The sequence below is a fragment of the Anolis sagrei genome, chromosome 4 (genome assembly GCF_037176765.1).
Source record: "Anolis sagrei isolate rAnoSag1 chromosome 4, rAnoSag1.mat, whole genome shotgun sequence".
In the NCBI taxonomy this organism is placed as follows: domain Eukaryota; kingdom Metazoa; phylum Chordata; class Lepidosauria; order Squamata; family Dactyloidae; genus Anolis; species Anolis sagrei.
Window position 1 is genome coordinate 224,121,643 of NC_090024.1, and position 24,913 is coordinate 224,146,555.

Genomic DNA, 24,913 nt, shown 5'->3' on the forward strand with positions numbered 1-24,913 from the left:
GAACTTTTGTAATCAACCAAAGCATTTAAAACAATAAACCACAATGGGGGAATCTAACATCTGGTAGTAAGCTTTTACATTCAAATTCTGATTCCATGTCTATGATATTGGGTGAACTGAAGTTTAGAAATTCACATGATGAGAAATAACTATTTCATATTTCTAAAACTCAACCATGGCATTGAAAAAGGCATCAATCATAATATTAAATACTCCATTCCCTCCTCCATATTGGTTTTGAGAAGATAAAATAGGGTGGCCAGTGTGTTATGGAAGTAAAAAAAATAGAATATTGGGAGCTGCAGTCGCACAATGGGATAAATCCTTGTTCTGCTGAACTGCCAACCTGAAAGTTGGCACTTTGAATCCGTGAGATGGGGTGAGCTCCTGTCTGTCAGCTCCAGCTTCTGCCAACCTATCAGATCGAAAACATGCAAATGTGAGTAAATAGGTTACTACTTTGGCAGGGAAAGGCAAAGAGACACTCCAAAACAATCTTGCTGAGCACATAACCAGGAGGTGACAATGCAGGCTCCTCGGCTTGAAAATGGAGAAAAGCACCTCCCCAGAGCCAAAGATGAGTGCTCCCTCCAGAAGCTGGAAATGAAAAGGAGAAGCCTCCGCCTTTTCTTGTGTTTGTGTGTCTCATTGTATATTATTGTAAAGGCACTGAATGTCTGCCTATGTATGTAAATGCTGTAATACACTCTAAGTCCCCCAGGGGAGAAGAGCAGAATATAAACAAAGTATTATTATTATTATTATTATTATTATTATAAATTATTATCATCATCATCAAGATTAGTACACAGTAAACAAGATCACTATGCTGGCTGTTGTATCGGATCACATGTCAGACACTTCCCAAGTGTCTAGGACTGTGTGATCTATTGGTGAATAATGCATGCTAACCCGAGCAGGATGGCCTTTTGCAGCTGACAGATTGTAATTTTGTCAGCTCTGATTGTGTTTAAGTGCAGGCCAAGGTCTTTAGGCACTGTGCCCAGTGTGCATATCACCACTGGGATCACCTTTACTGGCTTGTGCCAGAGTCTTTGCAGTTCGATCTTTAATTCCTCGTATCGTGTCAGCTTTTCCCATTGTTTCTCTTCAATCCTGGTGTTGCCAGGGATTGCAACATCGACTATCCATACTTTGTTTTTTAATACGAACGTGAGGTCAGGAGTATTATTATTATTATTATTATTGGTTTACTTGTTGATCATTTTTCACCATGTAGAAATTGAAGGAGTCACAATAAGTCAACAGGCCACTTGTAAACACATACACACATACAGGGTGATTGTTATTTCTTCAAAAGGGAATGAAATGAAGAACTGACTCTGTGCTATGGTTAAACCTCTAAAGGGGAAGCAACCTCATCCAGTTTTAACTTTTCATATGAGAGCCATTTCATCTGTCCATCATTTCCTAGGAAATTATTTGGAGATTTTCAAAGAAAAGCCCATGGGAATATAAAAAGTGTTTATTAGTCCTGCACAGGTCCAGGAAAGTAATTACAATAAGATGCTGCTTATACTCAGGATATAAGTCTAGACATTTTGGTAAAGAAAAGACCCCCGAAACCTGGATCAACGTACTGATGGGTCAATGTCAGTACTGTACCTTAAGTAAAAGTAAAGGTTTCCCCTTGACAGTAAGTCTAGTAGAGTCTGACTATGTTCATCTCCATTTCTAAGCCAAAGAACCGGCATTGTCTACCAACGCCTCCAAGGTCATGTGGCCAGCATGACTGCATGGAACACCATTATCTTTCCATCGGGGTGGTACCTATTGATCTACTCACACTTGCATGTTTTAAAACTGCTAGATTAGGAGCCATCAGTGGTGCAGTGGGTTAAAGCATTGAGCTGCTGAACTTGCTGATCAAAAGGTCACAGGTTCAAATCCAGGGAGTGGCGTGAGCTTCTGCTGTCAGCCCCAACTTCTGCCAACCTAGCAGTTCGAAAGCATGCTAATGTAAGCAGATCAATAGGTACCGCTCCGGTGGGAAGGTAACAGCACTACATGCAGTCCTGCCGGCCACATGACCTTGGAGGTGTCTACGGACAACGCTGGCTCTTCGGCTTAGAAATGGAGATGAGCACCAACTCCCAGAGTTGGATATGATTGGACTTAATGTCAAGGGAAACCTTTACCTTTACTTTTTTAAAACTGTTAGGCTGTCAGAAGCTGGGACTGACAGTGGAAGTTCACCTTCGCCTGTGGATTCGAACCGCCAACCTTCTGATCAGCAAGATCAGCCCTTTAAATAAGAGTACTTCAGCTCTTATTTTGAAAGAAAAAAAAAGAAAAAAAAACCTTTTCTGAGTAGACTGGCAAAAAGTAGGAACTTAGTCCATTCAGGGTGGATCCCTTACCTTTTCTCAACTGTGGGCCTGCTTCTGGCTCTTTTAAATGCCTGGTCAGTACTATGGTGGTGGTAGTAGTTCACTCCCAGAGGTAGCATTAGTATTTTCAGCTCTCCACAGAATGACCCCTGACCTAGCCATGAATCAAACAAAATCCATAATTTTGGACCTAAAACTTGCCCTTGACTTATAAATGAGGTTGACATGTACATGAGTATATATGGTACTTCCAAAATAACCTGCTATTGCTGCATTATCTGAAGGAGTAGTGCCTTTTGTCTGTCCTGAACCAACATTATTGGTTGTTAATATTCTCCTATTGCATATTTCCTAAACTGATAACAAATTTGTTATGTGAGGCCTTTGCTTGACTCAGCCTATCAATTTATCTGGGCTGTGCAAACCTTCTTTACCCTCTCCATGTATCTTCTCTTTCAGAGCTATGACTTCAGATGCTACATTATAAATATTCCAGCAGCACCCACAAGCATTGCAATGTTGGAGTGAGAAACCCCCATCATGGAAGGATTTACAACTTGGCTATAAGAGTGGCGTCTGGATGCAACTTGGCACACAAGGTCTCGCCATAAGAGCCCATCAGCTGGATAATAAATCACATCCTGTTATTTTTTTAAAAGAGAGCCCTGAAAAGCAAAAAGTTTCATCATTCTTGACACTTCCTTGATCTTAATATATACCTGAATTCCATGGGCCAGCAAATAGTCACTGCCTCCATAGATTAGCGATCATTTAAAAGTTGATGGTGATGGTTTTAATAGCAGCTTGTACAGCCTTTTACTTTTTTTGGACATGGTTGAGGGAAACATGCTCAGCTTATAGCTGGACTTGAAATGATCCTCAAATCTTGTTTAGAATATTGCTGCCAGGTGTCAGACCGATGCCTATTTAGGAACAAAATGACAAGTCCAGAATATTCATCATTTGGTTGCATTGTAATTAATGAGATGAGAGAAGGTAAATTCTGGGTGGAATAGGGCAATTGCCTTATTCAACTTCATTGGGAGAATAACTGTTTCTGTGTATAGGTTGGGAAAAAAAATAACTTTTTGAACTACAGCTTCCATTATTCTTAAACTAGCATGGCCACTATTAGCTAAGATCCAGAATTAACCATTCCAAGCTCTGATTATATGCTATTGCTATTTTTAAGGGTGTATTTCTATTCTATATATAGGCAGGGATCCTATTAATGGCCCTCTTGTAGAAGGAGGTCCCCTACAAAAGTGTCTGGCCATTTTTTGTCTTATGTAAACATTCATATTCAGTTTAGAGTGGAAGATAGAATACTTTTGTGTATGTTTGTGCACTGTGCAGAGTCACACATGTAGGTGTCACTGGACTTCATCACACGGGGAACCCCCCCCCCCATGCTATTTTGCCAGCCTCTGTGGTGAAACGGCAAAGACCGCGTGCAAATAACAAAATAGTGAAAATTGGTTTTTTAAATCAATATATATGTGCATATTTGAGTTTTATTTGCTCACATTATAACACCTTTTTTCAATGCCACCGTTCGTAAACAGCATACATCTTTATCAAAATGTGAATTATCTGAATGCTTCTTCCAGCAAAAATGTGTGTTACCTCGATGTAATTTTCTGAATTTTTTAAAAGTCTTCAGATAAATATAGTTGCACTTAAGAGTCCAGAAGGAATAACAATATCAGAACAAACTCATTTGGTACATTCGATGCCTAAAGTTGCCAGTTAGAAAACTATTTGTTGTTGTTGTTGTTGTTGTTGTTGTCGTTGTCATTGTTGTTATCTCGTCTTTCTTCCAAAATCGAGATTCATTTATTCTTACCTTTTAAAAATGGCACCGCTAAAAACATAGGAATGTGAATTCAAATTCAAATTAGAATTGGGATTAAAATAATTAGAAAAGCAAAACTAGTTACTTATCAAATTGTGCATTCATATTGATTAGAAGAAGAAAAGAACAAAAGTCTACAACTAAAGTGGACAGTTTTGCAACAGTAAAATAAAATATATCTTAAGTTCTCGGTGACTGATTTCCATTTAGGTTTCTACCAAAGTAGTGTGCCTGAAATTTGCCACTAAGATGATTTTTGGAATGCCTTTCCAATAATACAGACATCTATTGTGCAGCTATGTAGTGTGGAAATGCTTGTTTTATACTCATGAGAGCCAGGCTATACTATTAATATTAATGAGGTGGTTCAGCAAATAAGGAGCGAGCTAAATACCTGCTTTTTAATTAGAACCTTTTGATCTATCTGGGAAAAAAGTGTGGGAATTGTCTTCCTCTACATTTCCGTTTTCTCAATTTTTCCATGCTTTAAACATTCAAATTACCATTTGGGATTCCTTGATTTAGATTTTTTAAAAATAAAAAACCTTTCCTTTGGCCTTGCTCTGGGGTTGCAGAATTCACCAGCCAAGTGCTTTTGGGCCCTAGACTAGTCTGGATGGCATTTAGTACTTTGAGATCCTAATCCTTGCTGCAAGGGGATGCTGGATCCCTATCAGCTAAAGGGCATACAGATAGTTGTCTCTGCTATGGACCACCTGCTGCATAAATTATACATCAATGAAAGTTTATTTTATATCAGTGATGTGTGCCAGTCTCAATTCCAGACATATATTTTGAGAAGCTTGGAACTAGGTTGAATTCTACTTCAGAACTGACAAAAGCTCCACATTTGTTTCTGGCATTTCAGTGTATTGGACCATGGAGTACTCAAGGCTTTTTTTATAAAAAAAAAAAAAAAAAAAAAAAACCTCTCAAGATATATGAGTTTATATGAATGATGTCATCTAGGGCTGAGCCAAATAGCTGGGACACATGTTTGTTGTTGTTCATTCGTTCAGTCGTCTCCGACTCTTCGTGACCTCATGGACCAGCCTACGCCAGATCTCCCTGTCGGCCGTTACCACCCCCAGCTCCCTCAAGGTCAGTCCAGTCACTTCAAGGATGCCATCCATCCATCTTGCCCTTGGTCGGCCCCTCTTCCTTTTGCCTTCCACTTTCCCCAGCATCATTGTCTTCTCTAGGCTTTCCTGTCTCCTCATGATGTGGCCAAAGTACTTCAACTTTGTCTCTAGTATCTTTCCCTCCAGTGAGCAGTCGGGCTTTATTTCCTGGAGGATGGACTGGTTGGATCTTCTCGCAGTCCAAGGGACTCTCAGCACTTTCCTCCAACACCACAGCTCAAAAGCATCGATCTTCCTTCGCTCAGCCTTCCCTAAGGTCCAGCTCTCACATCCGTAGGTTACTACAGGGAATACCATGGCTTTGACTAGGCGGATCTTTGTTGCCAGTCTGATGTCTCTACTCTTCACTATTTTATCGAGACTGAACATTGCTCTCCTCCCAAGAAGTAAGCGTCTTCTGATTTCCTGGCTACAGTCTGCATCTGCAGTAATCTTTGCACCTAGAAATACAAAGTCTGTCACGGCCTCCACGGTTTCTCCCTCTATTTTCCAGTTGTCAATCATTCTTGTTGCCATAATCTTGGTTTTTTTGACGTTTAGCTGCAACCCAGCTTTTGCGCTTTCTTCTTTCACCTTGATTAGAAGGCTCCTCAGCTCCTCCTCGCTTTCGGCCATCAGAGTGGTGTCATCTGCATATCTGAGGTTGTTAATGTTTCTTCCAGCAATTTTCACCCCAGCTTTGCATTCATCCAGCCCCGCACATCGCATGATGTGTTCTGCATACAAGTTAAAAAGGTTGGGTGAGAGTATGCAGCCTTGCCGTACGCCTTTCCCAATCTTGAACCAGTCTGTTGTTCCGTGGTCAGTTCTGACTGTTGGGACACATGTAGCCAATTGATATTTTCATCCATTCTTCTGTACACCAATTGACTAGGATAACCCTCTGCTGAGTTCAGGAACCATTGTCCACTGCTTGCTCTCCATGATGTCAAATCAGACATATATCCAAGCTACTGATGTTATGCCACAGAGACTAGGGAAGCATCTATACTATAAAAAGTATTGCAGTTTGACACCCAGGGATTTGTACCTTGTTGCTTGCACTAGCATTCTTTGGCTGAGAAGGCTGTTACAGACCTTGTAAAACCGCTACTTCTATGACTGAGCCATGGCAGCTAAACTAGTGTTGAAGTGCATTAATTCTACAATACAGGTGCATCTTTAGTCTTCAACTGGATAAGACCATTTTACAGTGTTAGTGCCTCCTTAGAAATGATGAAAACGTATGTTTATTTCATTAGGATTTGTTAAACATTTTCTTCGCAAATGACAATGGGAGGGGGGCTGGATGCTACATTTCTTTTGGCCATAGATATTTCAGTACAACAAAGAGAATAAAGTAGGTTATATACAGAGCTCGGACTCTTCCCCATATTCAGGGAGGCATTCGGGCAGTTATTAATTTTTCCAACCACTGGTTATACATATGTATATGTATATGTATATGTATATGTATATGTATATGTATATGTATATGTATATGTATATGTAAGGACTGTGTGCAAGTCAACAAGAACACACCTCTCACCAGAAATGACACACAGAGAGAAAGTACAAGTGTCTCAAGAATATACATAGAATATTCTTACAAGCGGCACTGTTATGAGAACCACTACTCCTTCTATAGAAAAAAAAACATTTGGTCCTGTGGTCTCTTGATGACTGACAAATTACTAATGCCAGAAGATCTCTGTACAGCAATTTGTTGTTGTACAGGGGAAGTTGCATAGGAATTTGTAGAGTCCTGAGAGGTGGGGTGGAGTAGCTATTAATTCTTCAAAGCAATGTTCCATCTCATGGCTCAGTGGTCCTCGCTTGAATGGCAGCTGCCACAAAGATACTAATCCATGTATTAATTTATCTATTCCATTAAACATAGCACCACAGAACTGTTTGTTCCTTTTATGTTAGGTAGTTCAGTATAATAATACAAAATTTGTATGTGGTAAGAAATTGTTTCTGCAACAGTGGAAGTGGTCTACATCCACACTGCTGCGGGAGGACCTTCACTCCCTATTGGAAACATGTCTCTTCCACTTTTCGGCATTAATACTGACACTGTCTTAAACATAAACACCTCCAATGTGTTGCACTGTACATTTCCCCTCCTGCTGCCTGCTTCTTCCTTTGTTGAATAATTCAGCTTCTGTACAGACTTAGCTGACCTTTGCTTGATAAAGTCATATTTCCGAGCATTCGCCTGCATTTGGTATTTTTAATCAGGTTCAAGTCCGCTGGCTACACATCAGAGCTGAGAATAATGATGCTACAGATATGTATTTTAGCCAAATGATGTTCTCTCTGCCACACGCACAGCCCCCAAATCACTGAGTTGTTAACTAAAGTGTAGGAGAATTTATGATGCTAAATAAAACCAGGGAGGGAAAAAAGATGTTTTAATAAGATGAAAATCCAAATGTTAAAATAATGAGCCATCTGTATGGGTGGCCCTCTCCTGAGATATGCCAAGAGCTTTACCATCTGTGAAACATTTACCAGCTGTTTCCTTCCTTTTTTTTCAGCCCCGTAAGAACATAAGAAATCCTCGTGCAACTGACACATCCTAGGGATGGAAACAGGTTTGTTCAACTTCAAGATGAGGTATCAAAGGTAGCCTGGCAAGAATAAACCTGGGAATGTGTTTTTTTTTGGGGGGGGAGGGGTGAATTGTGGGGGTTGCTTTAGTTGCTTCCTCTTGAAATCTCCCCCTACCTGAAGTTCTGACAAATCATTTTGGACAGGAAGTCTGTTTCCGCATTAGCACGCCTCCATTAACAGTCCTGAGCATTTTGTTTGTTAACGTATTTTGTTTCATTTTTGTACTCACCCAGGATAATTCTGAAAGCTGTATGAGCCATGTGCGTGCTCATTCTCCTGTAACAACAGAGCTGTTCTTTCTATTTTTAGGATGAGTTTAATACTTTAGAAATGCACACAGAGAAAGAGAGAGTTTCAGACTTGCCCGCATGACCCTTTTATACACAACTAACAGCTGCATAAAAAGTCAAGGTGGGGAGGGAAGCTGTGCCAAAACATGTTTTGTGTTACTGAAGTTCAAGCAGGTAAGTGATATTTTAAATTATGTAACAAACAATGTCCTGGGAAGCTCTCTTGCACTCCCCCATTTATATAAACTGGACATGCAAAAGAGATCATAAGTGCTTGACTCTTCTTCACTTCAATAGGCCATGTGTGAAATAGGTACACGGGGTTGTGACATACATGGAAGAACATAGTTTTCAAAACTATGTTTTGGTTGAAAGGGCAGAGATGTGCAACCATCCTCATGCATACAGCTATGTATGTTCAGAGAACAGTGGAGGTAGAGACCAGTAATTAAGATTCTTCACTGTGATCTTTCTTGGCTAGTCTGATCTACTGCTTCCTTGTGCATGGACTGATACTATCCAGTATGGCTTTGCTTCATCTTGTTTCTCTTTATTACCATCTTTGCCTTTTGTCATATAGCCATAGCTCTCAGAGCCCCATCTTCATCTGTGAGACATGCAATGTACTTAAGAAATACCACCTTTTCACTTGTAATGAAAGTGTAGTCCATTGGCCATGATCCACCTGCATCCCACTAATCCCTGTTTTTTCAGCTTTTGGTGCCCTCAGGACAACTCTCTAAACCTCCAAATTTCTTTTAAAAATAAGATTAAGATATTGTTGTGGTTATCATCTGCCATCAATTTGACTTTGACTTATGGTGACTACACAAATGAGGCCCCATCTACACTGCCATATTAAACCCAGATTATCTTCTTTGAACTAGATTATATTGCAGTATAGACTCATAATTCAGTTGAAAGCAGATAATCTGGAATCAGATAATGCATGATATGGCAGTGCAGATCCAGCTTGAAAGGATTCCAAGTCACTCTGCTCAGGTCTTGAAGACTCAGGGTCATGACTTCCTCTATTGAGACTGCCTGTCTGGAATGCAGTCTTTCTCTTTTCCTACTCCTTTCTATCTTATCAAACATTATTGTCCTTTTTAGAGTCGTGTCTTCTTATAATATGGCCAAAGTACAACAGTCTCAGTTCAGTCATCTTGGCAACTAAGGAAAAGAAAAAAGAAAAACAATCCAGTGAGTTTGCTTCTCTCTTCTTCCTTCATCCAACCCCACATACTAACTAAAAATTAAATCTGCAATGACATCACATCCTTTCCAGTTTCCATGTGGTGTAGTCTGTTAGAAGGTAGAAGGTGAAAAATTGTTCCTGCCTTTGTACGGCTGCCCACATTGACATGTTATTTTTGTGTTCATTTGTTCAGTCATTTCTGACTCTTTGTGACTTCATGGACCAGTCCACGCCAGAGCTCCCTGTTGGCCGTTACCACCCCCAGCTCCTTCAAGGTCAATCCAGTTACTTTAAGGATACCATCCATCTTGCCCAATATTTTTTCCAAGAAGCCAGTTTCTAAATATGATTAATGGTTTCAAACGCATCTGCTTTTCCTCAGTAAAATTTATTAATATAGAAGAACACACAAGTGAAGAGGAGCTGCAGGAATTGTTTTGCCCTACCACAAAAGGCAAATTTCCATGCACTCTTCTCTCCTCATGAATAATTTGAATGTCAGCAACTTTTGCACTTTGAACTCAGTTTGCAGGAATTGAAGTAAGCAGAGAACAAAGGGGGAAGGTACTTGGAGGAGAACAGAAATGGGACATTTTAAAAGCAGTCCCAAAATTATAATGACTATGCATTAATGAAGACTGATTCTACAAAATCAGGAATGGTTGGAGGATATGCATTCCAGCTGTTTCAAAATTGTTTGAAATTGTTAGGTACGTGCAAGGAAGAGATGCAAAAATTTCTCTATAGACAAATTAGTATAAGAATTAGACAAAGATAAACTGTCTGAACATCTCCACTACAGATATAATCCAAAGAGTAAGACAATGGGCAGAATGGAAGAAATTTTAAAACAATGACCAAAGTTGGCAACAAATAAAATGGGATATCTAATGCTAAGGTGCCAGTTTTCCCATTCAAAAAGAATGAGGGAAGTAAAGTCTTCATATAATCATGGAAGCAAAAAGTTTTAAGTGTGAAAGCCTGGATTATATAATCATGGGAAACACAATGCGAAAAATTATCTGGTGTCATCCTGCTCTTCAAAAAATGAAAGAAATAGTAGATAGTAATTTGCAATACTGCTTGAGATGAGATTGGTAAAAAGGCATAATATCATGATTATGGACTTCTGAGATGGAAATATGGCTTGCCAGTCAAGCATTCTGCTTCCAATAAGAAGACTTCCAGGTAAATATGGGAGCTGATGACAGTCACAAAGTTGATGGTCTTCATCTGTTGTTTTGATTTTTGGTAAATAGCGTTCAAAGATATAATGCCTCTATATATAAAGTGGAGCCCCCGGTGGCGCAGTGGGTTAAAGCACTGAGCTGCTGAGCTTGTTGATCAAAAGGTCGCAGGTTCGATTCCGGCGAGCAGCGTGAGCTTCCGCTGTCAGCCCTAGCTTCTGCCAACCTAGCAGTTCGAAAACATGCAAATGTGAGTAGATCAATAGGTACCGCTCCGGCGGGAAGGTAATGGCGCTCCATGCAGTCATGACAGCCACATGACCTTGGAGGTGTCTATGGACAACGCTGGCTCTTCGGCTTAGAAATGGAAATGAGCACCACACCCTAGAGTCAGACATGACTGGACTTAATGTCAGGGGCTACCTTTACCTTTTATATATAAAGTTCTGTTTAGGCATTACCGTTATTGCCAATTGTGGATGCTTTCTATGAATCCATCCAGTCAATCTTAAAAGCCACTGGAAGCAGTATAGCAACATACTTAGTATCCTTCATGCAAGCCTGGAAATAAGATATCATGATCCATGTCTAGGTGGCTTTATTATTATTATTATTTTATTATTATTATTAAACTTTATTTGTACCCCGCTAGCATCTCCTGAAGGACTTGATGCGGCTTACAAAGGCCAAGGCCTCAACACAACAACAACAGACAATAACAATACAATGCAAAGCAAATTAAAAACGTAAGCAATATCAAAACATTACACAATTATGCAATAAAACCAGGGCCGGGCCAATGATGGGTACAGGTTAAAAAAGTGCTGGGTGTGAGAGGTGGTATGTTGGAATTCTGGGCAAGTCTTAAACTCTAATAAAGTGCTTCTGGGACATAATGCTGGAGGTTGTCCTATTATGGAAAGGCACATCGGAATAGCCAGGTCTTAAAGTTCTTCCTAAAGACTGCCAACGTGGGTGCTAGTCTAATGTCTTTGGGGAGGGTGTTCCAAAGTTGGGGGGCAACCACAGAGAAGGCCCTGTCCCTCGTCCCCACCAAACACGCCTGCGACGCAGGTGGGATTGCGAGCAGGGCCTCTCCGGATGAACAAAGGGAGCGCGTGAGTTCATAAACGGAGATGCGGTCAAGCAGGTAGGCAGGTCCCAAACCATTTAGGGCTTTGTAGGTAAGCACCTGCACCTTGAATTGGGCTCGGTAGATAAACGGCAGCCAATGGAGCTCCTTAAACAGGAGGGTTGACCTCTCTCTGTAAGGAGCGCCAGTTAACATATGCTTTCCCAATATGAAGTCCTCTGAATTTTGGATTATATTTCCCATTCTATTCCAGACAACACAGCAAATTAAAAGTCAAAAAGAATTATAGTCCAAAATATTTGCAATAACTGGACTTTGTAGATAAGCTTCCCAATCCTTTAAATGCAGACTTCCATCTGCAATGTAGAGATAACCCTGCTAGCCTACTATGTGAGCTACATTTCTACTATGTTGGTAAGAGCATTACCATAACATACTTAACCACAGTGGCTGAAGAGGCTCTCTCACAAGTCCCACAACAAACTAGGGATGACCTTGCAGCACTGCCTTAGGGGAAGTCAACAAAACCATCAACCAATTAAAAAATAACAAAGCCAGTGGGCCTGATAGGATCCCTGCTCAAATTTTTAAAGAGAGTGGATCTGAGCTGACACAATAATCCCACAAGCTCATTGAAAAACTGTGGGTGATGAAGAAGATCCCAGCAGACTTCAAAGACACCATTACCATCACTCTTTTCAAAAAAAGAGAAAGAACAGACTGTGGAAGCTATAGAGGTATCTCCCTTTGACCTTCACTGGGACAATTCTTCCAAGAATTCTTGCAAACTGCCTTCTACCTATTTCAGAAGACATCCTTCCCGAATCCTAGAATGCTTCAAGGAACGGTGGATAGAATCTTGATTGCATGACAGCTTCAAGAAAAATACAGAGAACACAATCAACCTCCGTACCTGGCGTTCAACAACCTTGCAAACACGTTTGACACAGAGAATCATAATGCTCTCTGGAGCATCCTCCTGAAAGTAGAATACCCAGATAAATTTGTGAACAACTTGCGCTCCATGATGGGAACAGTCTTGGACAGCAATAGCTTCCAAAGTGATCCATTTAAGGTGGGATCAGGGGTCCAACAGTGTGGAAATCACCTACCAGACAGATGGCAAGCTCTTTAACTGAAAATCAAAAGTAAGGTCAAAACAACTTCTCTTAGAGAACTCCAATATTCTGATGATAATGTAACCTGTGCTCATTCAGAGGAAGACCTACAAGCCACTTTAAACACTGTCACAGAATACTTGACCTCTCATGAAACATCAAGAACATCAAAATACTCTACCAGCAGGCACCATCCAGTCCTTCTGCAATCCTAGATCTCAAGCTTAATGGTGTAATGCTAGAAAATGTTGACTATTTCCACTACCCAGGCTGCTACCTCTCCACAAAATTCAACATTGAGGTTGAAATAAAACACCCTCTGAGCTCCATGAGTGCAGCATTTTTTTCAAATGAAGCATAGTGTGTTTAAGGATCAGGACATTCGTAGAGATACCAAGATGCTTGTTGATAAAGCTATTGTCCTTCCAACTCTATTATACACTTGCAAAATATGGACGATTTACAAACGTCACTCTCAACTTCTGGAACAATTCTATGAGTGTTGCCCTCAAACAATCCTGCAAATCTCTTGGGAAGACAGGCAGAGAAACATCAGCATTCTGGAAGAAGCAAAGAGCATCAGAATTGAAATCATGAATCAATGGGAATGTCTGGCCCTCAAGCATTTAACAGTGCTGTGGATTTCAAAGAGGCATGAATAGAGGGTGAAAGGGAGATGCATGTCAAGAAAACCCTTGTCGGGATCACCTTCTAACTGCAAAAGACCATACAGATCCAGAATAGGTCTATACAGTCACTTATAGCCTCACCACTAGCACTCTACCCTTGTAAGACAATCATATTCAGCCATGAGTGATAGTCTATAATGACTATGTGGGGCTGCTGTGAAAAATTACAACATGAAAATGACTGTGAAACACATTGAGCATCCAAAAGCATCTAATCCTATGCTTCCAATAGTGAACTGGGAATCAAGGTTTATTCAGCTCAGTTGTACTGAGTTCAAGACTGTATGATTTATGAAAAAAAATGAAGGTCTTCACAACCCAGCTTTTTAAGGGACCATGTTGAGAAAGAGTGGCCCAAAAGACCAGTAACAAACAATGGACTGAGATTTGGAGATTTGGAGAAATATACATTTTGAAACTCATAAGGAGGGAGATACTGCATTTGAACTTGAAGAACAGTAAACTCCTAGCACCTTCTTCTTTAACAGGGCCTAGAGTGAATGCAACACATCCTTGTGGGTTTGTCTTGTAGAATATTGACTTCAGTCCCTCAAGCATATCAGTAAAGTGTGTAAATATAATGGGTACACATGTCCCAAATTAATCCAGAGTACTTAGGCAGGAAACATACAGAGCAGTGTGATGCAGCAAATGAATTTTGCATGTGTAATCACAATCAGGTTTTCCCCACATGCAGAGATGGATGAAATAACAGCTGTTATAGTACTGTGGGGATGAGTACGTGGGTTAGGAGCTAAAGAAGCTGTGTATGTTCAAATCCCTTCAGGAGGAGTTTGTATTACTTTGTTTTTTAAGGAACAGCATAGCTCAGACATAAGTGTGCATATCTTGCATGCAGAAAGAACAGGTTCAACTCCTAGTATTTCCAGCAAAGCTTCTGAGTCTGAAAAGCTGGAGAACTATCTCCATACATTTTCAATACTACCTACCTATCTACCTACCTACCTACTTACCATCATCTAACTATTTTGACTGTATGCCACCTTTCTTCAAATGTGGCTTCAAAAGAAAATCAAGTTAAAAACCTAACAATAAAAATTTCAAAACAAAATCACTTCACCAAACCATACCACAGAAAATAATTGAAAAGACATAAAAAAGTGGGAAAAAACCCCAAGTAAATACACACTGCAATAAGAGGCCTCCCTACTTAAACAAAAAGATCTTTGCTGGCTGGTGAAAAAAGAGCAGGAAAAAGCCAGTCTAGCCTCCCACGCAAGGAAGTTCCAGAGGGTGGGAAGCAGCCATTGAGAGTTTCTCTCATGTCCTCACCAAGCATGCCTGTGATAGTGGCAGGACTGAGAGAAAGACTTCCCTGCAGATCTTTAAACACATGCAGGTTTGTTGGAAAGAAAAATTTTCACAGAATTTAAACTTAAGCTGTATAGGGCTTTATGGAGCTACAGGACTCAGTTAGGTGAGGCCTTTAATGTGCATCTACACTGGTCTCTGAAACCAGGATCAGTCTGAAATATTTATGCTCTGGATTAGTTTCAGAGATGGCCAGGTGCACCTGGATGAACCACTGAAGTACTATGTTGTTGTCCAGGTGCACCAAGACTGCATCAGCCTGGCTAAACCATCACATCACTCTCAGTATTGCCACCGCCATCCCCAGCCAGCTACGGAGTTCCAAGGCTATTGCGATCACATTTTGGAATACAACCAAGTCACCCCTCTCCTTCTTGTGGGTCATGCAGGACCACTTTTCGATATCAGCAAAGCCACCCGCAATATTCATCAGCTGTGATGGAGAACTGTGGTTAGCTGGGTGGTGATGACACAGGACAAACCATCCCTTTCTGCACTGTTCGAGAAGGGATGATGGCATGGTGTGTGTCTAGATGACAGATCAGGCCAAATTGAATTAAAGAAAAACTGAGGATACCCACAGAAGTCAGTGAACATAATCAGAATATTCAGCAATAGATTCCAGGTAAGTCCACTTTTTCTCTCCTTACCCTTGGTCTGACTCATTATAATACAGCCTCCAATGTCCCTATGATTCTGTGGTGGCATTCATATCTTTGTATTTACATGAAATGGTGTATACCTTTTCCTCTTAATGACAGATATTCCTTCATAAAGACCAGTCTTTGAGATATACTACTGTGTCTTTAAATTAAGGGTCAATTCATAAACTGCTCATTTAATCTTGGCATGGGGAGTTTGATTTATTGTCTTGCAGATTTGAAACTAAGAAAAGCAGCCTTTTAATAAACAGTTCTTTCCCCCTAAAAAGATATTTTATCTCATGGCGTGCTTGCATTTCTGGTACTACCTGAGAATATTAATCTCTGCATTAACAGCAGTGTCCCCCATTCAGAATTCCATATTGTTTAGGGGAAACTACCTCTGTCCTATCATTGTGTCTCATTAGAATTTTATAACTGGGGAAAAAACAATCATGCCTAAGCCTTGAGTCTCTGTGTTCAGGGGTAATTTTAGTAGGCTTAATGCTTTAATCACACACTTCAGGGTATTTGGAGAAGTGTTATAATGCAAGACTGAGGAACTTCATTTACCCAAATGGCCCAGGGAACATCAAAAACATTCTGAGAAAGAACGTCTAGACATAAAAGAGAGCTAACAATAAAGTGTGATTTTAACACAGCAACACAGAGTTAAGATCCAAGCTGAACTTATCACAAGTCCAAGGGTGGGGAAAATGCACGCATACACTATAAATCTTCCAGTATGCACTCAAAGTGTCCTGGAATTGAACTGGATACAACTGTCTGTAGACTTTAAAGGAACCATACAAGGTGTTGAGAAAGTATTTGTTCTCCTTATGCAACTTCAATTCATTTCTGAATTATGGCAACTTTAAGGCAAATCTATCATGAGATTTTCTTTCTAAGATTTAAGACCTGTGAGACTGCAAGAATGTGACCTGCCTAAGATCACCTAGTGGGTTTTCATGTCCTAACGGGAATTCAAACCTTGGTCTCTCAATGTATTAGGGTATGTTTACACAGCCCAAATAATGTGGACTTACTTTTCAGCTGCTGAGGGGAACCCAGATGATATATGGCCATTAATGTGGCTCATGCAATCATTGAGTTTTTCAGTTATGGACAGCTGAATCAGGTTGGGTCCAGCTCAATCCAGGGAGTCCAGCCCAGGGAAAATGATAACAGCAGCACCCCCCCCCCATCCCTGAAGAGCTTTCTGTTTGTGGTTGGCAATGCAGTAGCTGCAGAGGTGGCTCTAATGGGGCCTTGGCCTTTCTGGTCATCTGAATGGCCAAAGGGCTCTAGATATGTTTCCGGGCTGCACTGGGTCAGCTCCAGAGCAGTTTACCCTGGATTAATTAGGTGAGTGTAGACAAGACCTGAGTCCAACATTCAAGCTACTACATGATGCTGGGTCCTCTGGAAGATATCTCATTCTCAAAACAAATCTTTCAGAATCACTGGAAGGTGTTTAGATATCAGATTACATGTAGCTATTAGGGTTCTGGTCAAATGTTTGTACATCCATACTGCTCTCCTTCTATGTAAAGAAAAGCTTCAGTAAGACAACAACTTTATTCTTCCATGCAGGAGAACTCTGATTTGATGCACTTTTAAATGCAATAAATAACTGGAAAGGATGGAATTTTTCAGTTTGTTTTTAATAGAATATAAATCTACTGGGTCCCTTGCAGAGAGAAAATCTGGATAAAAATAGAATAACAATACAAGAATTTTTAAAAAAACCAACAATATATTCATATTCAGGAAGTAAAGAACTAGAGAATAGAAATGTAAACGAAGCAAGAACTGACAGCCCAATTTATTCAGGCACTAGTTAACTGTGAAAAATCTGGATCCAAACCCTCATCTATGTGATTCTTCATGCTGAATTTGGGTTGCGAACATCTTTTTACATATATATGGCAAGCAGTTGCAACATGGCTAATGTAACTGTACTTACTGAATTTGTATTGTGCAGAGAAAGAACATTTTTGTTTAAGTTCATTTTGGATAAATTTACTAAAATCTGGAAGCAGAAAGGAAAATAATCTGAACATTAAAAAAATTAAGTTGGATGGAGGAGAAAGTGAAATTGACTGAGTCCTCATCCCTATTATTTTGATATTAAAGGGCTGAGTGAGTATGCATCTACACCAGGCATGGGCAAACTTCGGCCCTCCAAGTATTTTGGACTTCAATTCCTGCAGTTTCTAATAGCCTACTGGCTATTAGGAATTGTGGGAGTGTAAGTCCTAAACACCCGGAGGACCAAAGTTTGCCCATGTCTGATCTACATTGTAGAATTAATGCAGTTTGACATTACTTTAACTGCCGTGGCTCGATGCTGTGGAATCCTAGGATTTGTAGTTTGGCAAAGGTCCAGCACTCCTTGGCAATGAAGGTTAAAAACCTGGGAGAATTACATCTGCCATGATTCTATAGCACTGAGCTATGGCTTTTAAAGTTATGTCAAACTGCTTTGCATGATCATAGGAATATTTAAAGATAAAATGAAAGTTGAAAGTGCAATGACTCAGGACTGTTTACAAACAACGGCTATGTCTATGTGTGATATGTGATTTTATGTGTTGTATTTAATAATGTTTACTGTTTTATCAGGGGAGGGTCAATTTTGATCTTTTACACTGCATTTTTATCAATGGCATTGAATTGTTGCCAACACTGTGAACCGTCCTGAGTCCCCTTCGGGGTTGAGAAGGATAGTATACAAATACTGCAAATAAATAAATAACACTCTGTAGAACAAAGCTGGTATCCAAAATTATCTTTGACAATTATACAGAATTGACTGACATTTCGGAAGAATAATATTAGAAAAATATAAGACCAAAACTTTTGGTTACAGCTGGAAAGTTGGTGCATCACATAGGTCCAGATCCAAGCATCAACCACCCACCTGCTGAGTGATGGGACTGCCATTTCAGCTGGCTATTAGATCCCATGGGATGATTAGATAAGGGACTCTGTGTGCCTTTCCTACGTCTTCTGCCAGTCCTAGTAGCTGTGTCCAGGCCCACCTCCATGATGCGACCCCCCCCCCCCCAGGTCCTTGAAGGGACCCCCCTTATAACATTCCACAGTGTAGCTGCACCCTGAGTTAAATGTACAGTACAGGCACAGCAGAACACCATTATTGATTTATTTTAATGAAAGAAATGAGATATGAATATCCTTCCCTCTTTGTATTATTAATTAGCTAACAAGATTTTCTTTTTTAAAGAACCATTTTCTAAAAAAGTTGCTCTGCTTTTTGACCCTACCTTCTTCTTATTGGTATAATATTTATGGTCTTGTAGATCTTGGCTCCTCTGCGGAGAATGTCTGCCTGATTTGCAGCGCAGGTGCTGTGTAGGTGGGTGCTATGTGGGTTTCCCCCTGATCTGCCAGGATGCCTGAACTGTGCTATCTAAGCACCAGGCGCTGGCAGTCCTGCATCTCCTTGCAGCCAAGGCTGACAATCTGTGCCAACTTGTGGAAGCAGTTGGGGGGTTAATAAACCTTTTCTAAACTTGTCGGATTGTATAAATAGCTCAAATCTGTGCCTCAAGAGGAAAATAAAAGGAATAAATGTTTTCAACTCCTTCCCCTCCCCGCCCCCACACATTGCCAAGTACTTACATATGGAGGCAAAGGCACCTAGAAAGAGGAGATCTTCATTTGAGATGTTTCCTTCCATCTATCAGCTTCAAAGGAGCTGGCTTGGGGACAAGAGTGAGCAACAGTAAACCGATTGCTAGTTCTTATGACTACTTTTTCGAGTCTGTTTAGCAAATATTAGTGAAGGGTGAATTGTTTTTGTTCAAACTGCCAGTGTGAATTCATGCTGTGTGGGTAGATAAGATCCAAGGGAGGACAAGGTCAGAGGCATAAAATGCTGGGCTGATCAACAGGAAAAGGGATTAAGTAGTTACTAATGAGTTACTTATACCCAGTTCCTTTCCCACAAACATACCGAATGGCTCGGCTAACCCAGGCAATTTAGCCTGATGTAAATGTGCCTTGGAGCAAGCCTAAATCTGGACCCATTCTTCAGACAGCCAGGGAGTGCAATTGCTCCATTGGGGGAGCCCACATCTCATCTCCTCCATGATGTTGCTGCTCTTACCACCTTATCACATTGAGAAATTTGCTAGTCATAGGACACTTCAGCATCTTCAAGCATGGAGAGGCACTGAGCTCATCACATGAGTTAAGCTACTTCTGGCCATCATGTATAGTCCTCCATGGTTGAAAAGTGGCATAAGTGTCCTGAAAGGAGGGAGCTCCAGCAATTGACCTTTATCACATTGAGAAATGTTCCCCTTATGAGGATACCTCAGCCTCATTTCACGCATAGAGAGGCACGGCACTCATCACATGTCCAGGGTTGAAAAGAGGCAGAAATGTCCTGAAAGGAGGAAACTCTGAACATGGGCCAGCAATCGTGTTCAGAGCTCCTACCTCTGATTGCACTTTACTCCCATGTTTATAAATGAAAAACATGTGGGATGGGAACTAGCAAAAGTTTCCCATCCTGTTTCATTGCCCAACCATCAGAAGTCTCTTGTCTATGGGGTTTGATGCAAAGCCATATGAACCCATGGAAAGAAATGGTTTTAACTTGGATCAATGCCTCTTGTATCCTATGGGCTTTGACGCAGAACCACAGGAACCCATGGAAAGAAGTGGTTTTAAACAAGTGTCAATCTCCTTTAATGTAAGGGGCTTGGAAGGAAAGGGATCTCTCGGTTTTTGAATATTGCTGTTTCTCCTGATTAAAAAAAAAGTAATACTGACCTTGTGTTTTATTTAAGATTAATGTATTGCCAGCTCTTACATTTCCATGTGTGATGGGGAGATAGAATACAAAATGGGACTGCAGATAATATAAGAGGGGTGATTCTCTACTCTTAAACGGATGGTCACCTATGCTTTTCCCTCTCAATGTGATGAGGTGGTTAAGTAAGGAAGAAGGGTGGGGGTGTTCCTGGTAACATGGGCACCTCTACTGATATCAGTTTGGTTTGCTCATGTGACCAGAAGGGGAGTGGAGAGATAATTCCTCTACTTCATGTTTGTTATGTAGGCAATCCATTCTGGTGTCAGGAGACACACCCATGATGGCCACGAGATTGAACAGAGTTTCGTGGCTGTCTAGGAAATGTAGGGGGTCTGTGCAAGGAAAGAAGTGGGATCCAAACCGAACAAAATAAAACAATATGATTTATAGAATAGAAGATTTGCATAGAACAGTGAGTCATTATTTTACAAATAAAATTTAAAAGTTCAACAAGATTAGGCTCCTTTATTTTCTGAGAGAGAATTTCTTTCTTGATATAGAGAAGTCAACATTATATCTGGCCATGGACTTCATCCATTTAGCTCAGCATGATTTTTTTTCTGACTGGCTGAAAAGGGGTTTCTGGAAAAAATCACCGGCATTAACCACCTAATCCTTGTGACCTGACATTATCAAAATATGGCAAAGTTGAGAGAAAACACACACATCTTTTGCTTGAGTCTTCTGCAAAAGGCAAAATTCTGTCCTTTCCTCTCTCTGCTGCTGTGTTCATTGTGTAAAAGCAATTTTGAAATTTGAACTCAATTTGCAACAACTAAAATAATCTGAAGAGCAAGGGAGGAGGCTTTAGGAGAACATGGAAACTGGGATATTTTAAAAGTAGCTGAAAAGATGTGTTGACAGAGAATCAATTGGGACTGTTGCTGTCAAAGCAGGACAGAGAGAATGAACTGAGAGCAGCAACTAAGAAAGCCTCCATTTTGCCTTCACCAGATGGGCTTATGCAGGTTGCAAGATTTTTAGCAAGTCACCCCCAAAGATCTCAAAATTCAGTTGGGATGCAAGCAATATTTACAAGTCAAAACTAACACTTTGTATTATGCCAGTAAAGTGACCAGCTGTCAGTAATGCTATCTGGTCACAGCACCTTAAACCTAATGATGTTTCCAGGCACTTTCCAATGGCAGACTCACATAAAGTGTGTTGCATTTATCCAAATTAGGTGTAAATAAGGTATGCAGCCCTATGGCCAGACCAGACATCACCAGGAACAGGCAGAACTGGTGCAGTACTTTTGACTGTGCAGATATATTTATGGCCCCAGTTGAAACCTGAGTATACATGTTTGACCTAAGTAGAGCTTGAGTACATTTGATGTAAACATGAATTTTCAAGATAATAAAACTCCATATAATACAGATTAAATTCCTGTCTCTTGATCTACTTTTCAGTAACCAGGATTGCATCTTTCTTGTTTTGATTAAGGCTCAGTTTGTTTACCCTGATTTGATCCACTGCATGATCACGTTCTATACAGTATGACTCCAGTATCACAAAGAGATACATTTCTGGGCATCATGGGGATGCATGAAACCACTGAAAATAGTAGACCATACTGAAATTAAGGTCTTTTAGTACAAGAATACCAAGGAGTCTCACTGGAGGAGCTAGAAAATGCCAAGAGAGAGAGGACATATTTTCTCAGATGTGAAACTATGGATACCAGTCCCCTGAATCATAATCTTCTTTGTTTTTGTTTGAACTACTGATCTGGCCAAGGAAATACGAGGCTGCCATTGTCAAAGTAAATGTGTGAACATCTATAGTATTTAATTCCCCTTTAGCAGAACATAGAATCGTTACTTTTTGAGCCACAGATCCTATAAATGCTCAGGCAGCATGGCATTCACTAAAGAAGTGTAACATATAAAACCTCAGCATTGTTGTATCTCCATTTCTCCAACAAAGATTCCCACTGCCGAGACAGAAAAAGACATGTTTCTTTGAGAAGGATGTTCTTTCTTACTGCCTGATATATTTCTTTTTTTAAGAAATAGAATGTTCACACAGTTAATTGACCATTTTATGCATTAATTAATTTTAAGGCATTTATTTCTTACTTTTTAACTCAGCAAGGCCCTGAGGTAAATGCACAAAGGGTAAAAACACTTTAAAATTTCTTAATAAATAATAACAAACCCCAGTGTAAACACTTCAGACTTCTCTTTTGAAACAGCTGCAAAACCAGACAAAGCTTCATCCTACACCCTGATGTCTTTCGCTTCCCTCCACCCACAATTTTCCCAGCTAAAAGTGATCTAATATAGAGATTTGATTTGGCTAAATAACAAGGAACTTACAGTGAAACCAAGTTTTAAGGCTTTCAAGTTTGCATCTCTTCCTCCCGCCTCAGCTCCTCCCCTCCATTTTCTTGCCATTCTAATCGTCTTCTCTTAGCAGAGAAGCACAAGGCCTTTCTATCTCATGAGTTAAAAAATCACAAAGTATCTATTATCCGGTGTTTATTTTTAAGCAGTGCCAAAAGTGTTTATAGATAGAAACAACAGAACAACCCATAATTAAATCATTGTTTTTGCTAGATCTGCTATTTAACAACTTGAAGAAAAATAATTTCCTCAAATCAAAGAAAGAATGGTCAAGGAAGCTGTTTGCACCCATTATTACCATATAAACTACCATATTAGTTGCTTAGCTACCAATCATAAAAGGAGGCCAATTTTATATTTTAAAAAAATTGCAAGATTCAACTAAACGGTGTAGAATATAGACGTGGAAACTTAAAAGCTGTCAGGTGGTTAGTGGAAAGAATAGTGAAGAGTGATTGACAAAGTGGGCTTTACACAGCTTCAAATTTGGCTTTGATTCAGTAGATGATTGACATGCCGATATCTTCTGAAAAAGTGGATTATGCTTTGGAGAGGTTATTTAGAAAGCCACTGATTGACAGTTTACTAAAACTGTCCCGTGGACAGGGGTAACCAAACAGAGCTGTATTTTGACAGGTAAAATTCTTTAATCTCTGTCTCGCTATACCTCGTTTCTTCCTATAAGGAGACACTCTGAAGTGGCAGGCATTTAATTCATGGCGGTCTCCACGCATCGTATTCTTCTCTTTAAAAACAATAATCAGGTAGAACATTACAAATGTATGTTGTATCTTGTAAGTAGTTTTGCATCCCAGATTTGAAGAAAGTGTGAGTGCAGATAAAGTACAGTAAGTTCTCCATATTTGTGGGGATACTTTACCAGTTGGATCACAATTATATCAATCCACACCATTAAATTAATTCACTTCTGGCCCAAGTGCACCATAGAGTTGTGTTGGAAGATCTGATCCCTAAAAAGGCAACTTTATGGTAACTTCTGGGGAATGTATACCATAGAATCACCTGGAGGACTTACCAATACACACACACCCCCCCCCCCTTCCAAGAACAGTAAATGAAATCATGGATATGTGTTCTGCGGTTATAGAGGTTAAGGTAAGACAATATGGCACAATACAGCACTAGCAGATACTATTTATGAATGTTAAAAGTGAAAAGAAATGCTAGCTGGGAACACATAATCCATTTAAGTGCCATTAGAACCTCAATCTGCAGAACTTCGGGGTCTCATTCCACAGAATGAAAGGTAGAACCCACAAATGTAGCAGGGAAAGTTTGCATTAAAATATGATATAAACAAGAGAGCTTCCATAAGACTTTTGTTCATCATCTGTATTGTTAAGCTACAAGACTGGTCCTGGGTATGCTGAAAGGAAAGGGGAGCTCAAAATGTAAAGCTAGGATCTAAACCCAAGGCTGGACATCCTAAACCCACTAGACAGTAAATGAAGATTGAAAACATTACTCCAAATGGGCAAAAACTGCCAAGTCCATGGTTTGTTCCTATTTCCAGCAAGAAAAGTACACCAGGGAAAATGAACGAAAGTAAGTAAGTAAAACTTTATTTCTATCCTGTCCTATCTCCCCATGGGTACTCAGGAGAGCTCACAGCATAAAAGGCAAACATTCAATGCCATAAAAAATACAGACAATAAATTAACAAATTTTAGTGGACAATACAGCACATTCAACAATCATACAAATCACAAGAGGCACAATAATAACAGATTAAAAACAATATCAATAAAAACAGGGTTAAAAGCCATTTCCATATTACATTCTTTTTTTCATTAGGCTGAGTCTTTAAACATTTGCATTCCCATAGGCCTGGGTACATAGGAAGGTTTGTAATTGCTTTCTAAAGGAGAACAGCAATGGGACCATTCTGATCTGAGGGAGTTCTTGGGGGGGGGGGGCAATTGCAGAGAAGGCCCTCTCTCTCAATTCCACCAACTGAGTTTGAAATGGAGTGAGACCAAGAGGAGGGCCTCCCCTGAGGAGTGTAGTGTCTGGGCAGGTTCATATGAGGAGAGGTGGCTAGCCAAATAGCCTGGACCCAACCCATTTAGGGCTTTAAAGGTAACAACAAGCACTTTAATTTTTTCCCGGTAGCAATCTGGATGCCAGTGGAGCTGCTGCAACATGGGAGTTGTTCTCTCCCTGTATGGTGCTCCCGTTAATAGCCTGGCTGCTGATCTCTACAC

At 40.2% G+C, this 24,913-nt stretch overlaps 1 long non-coding RNA gene across 1 annotated transcript; it reads right to left on the reverse strand.

Annotated features, from left to right (window-relative positions):
* Nucleotides 1-3,847: 3,847 nt before the first annotated feature.
* LOC137097021 (uncharacterized) lies at nt 3,848-20,710 on the reverse strand. Its single transcript, XR_010909927.1, has 2 exons — nt 19,140-20,710; nt 3,848-4,215 (listed from the first exon to the last, which is right to left on the reverse strand). It is a non-coding gene; the product is annotated as an uncharacterized lncRNA (long non-coding RNA).
* Nucleotides 20,711-24,913: the final 4,203 nt, after the last annotated feature.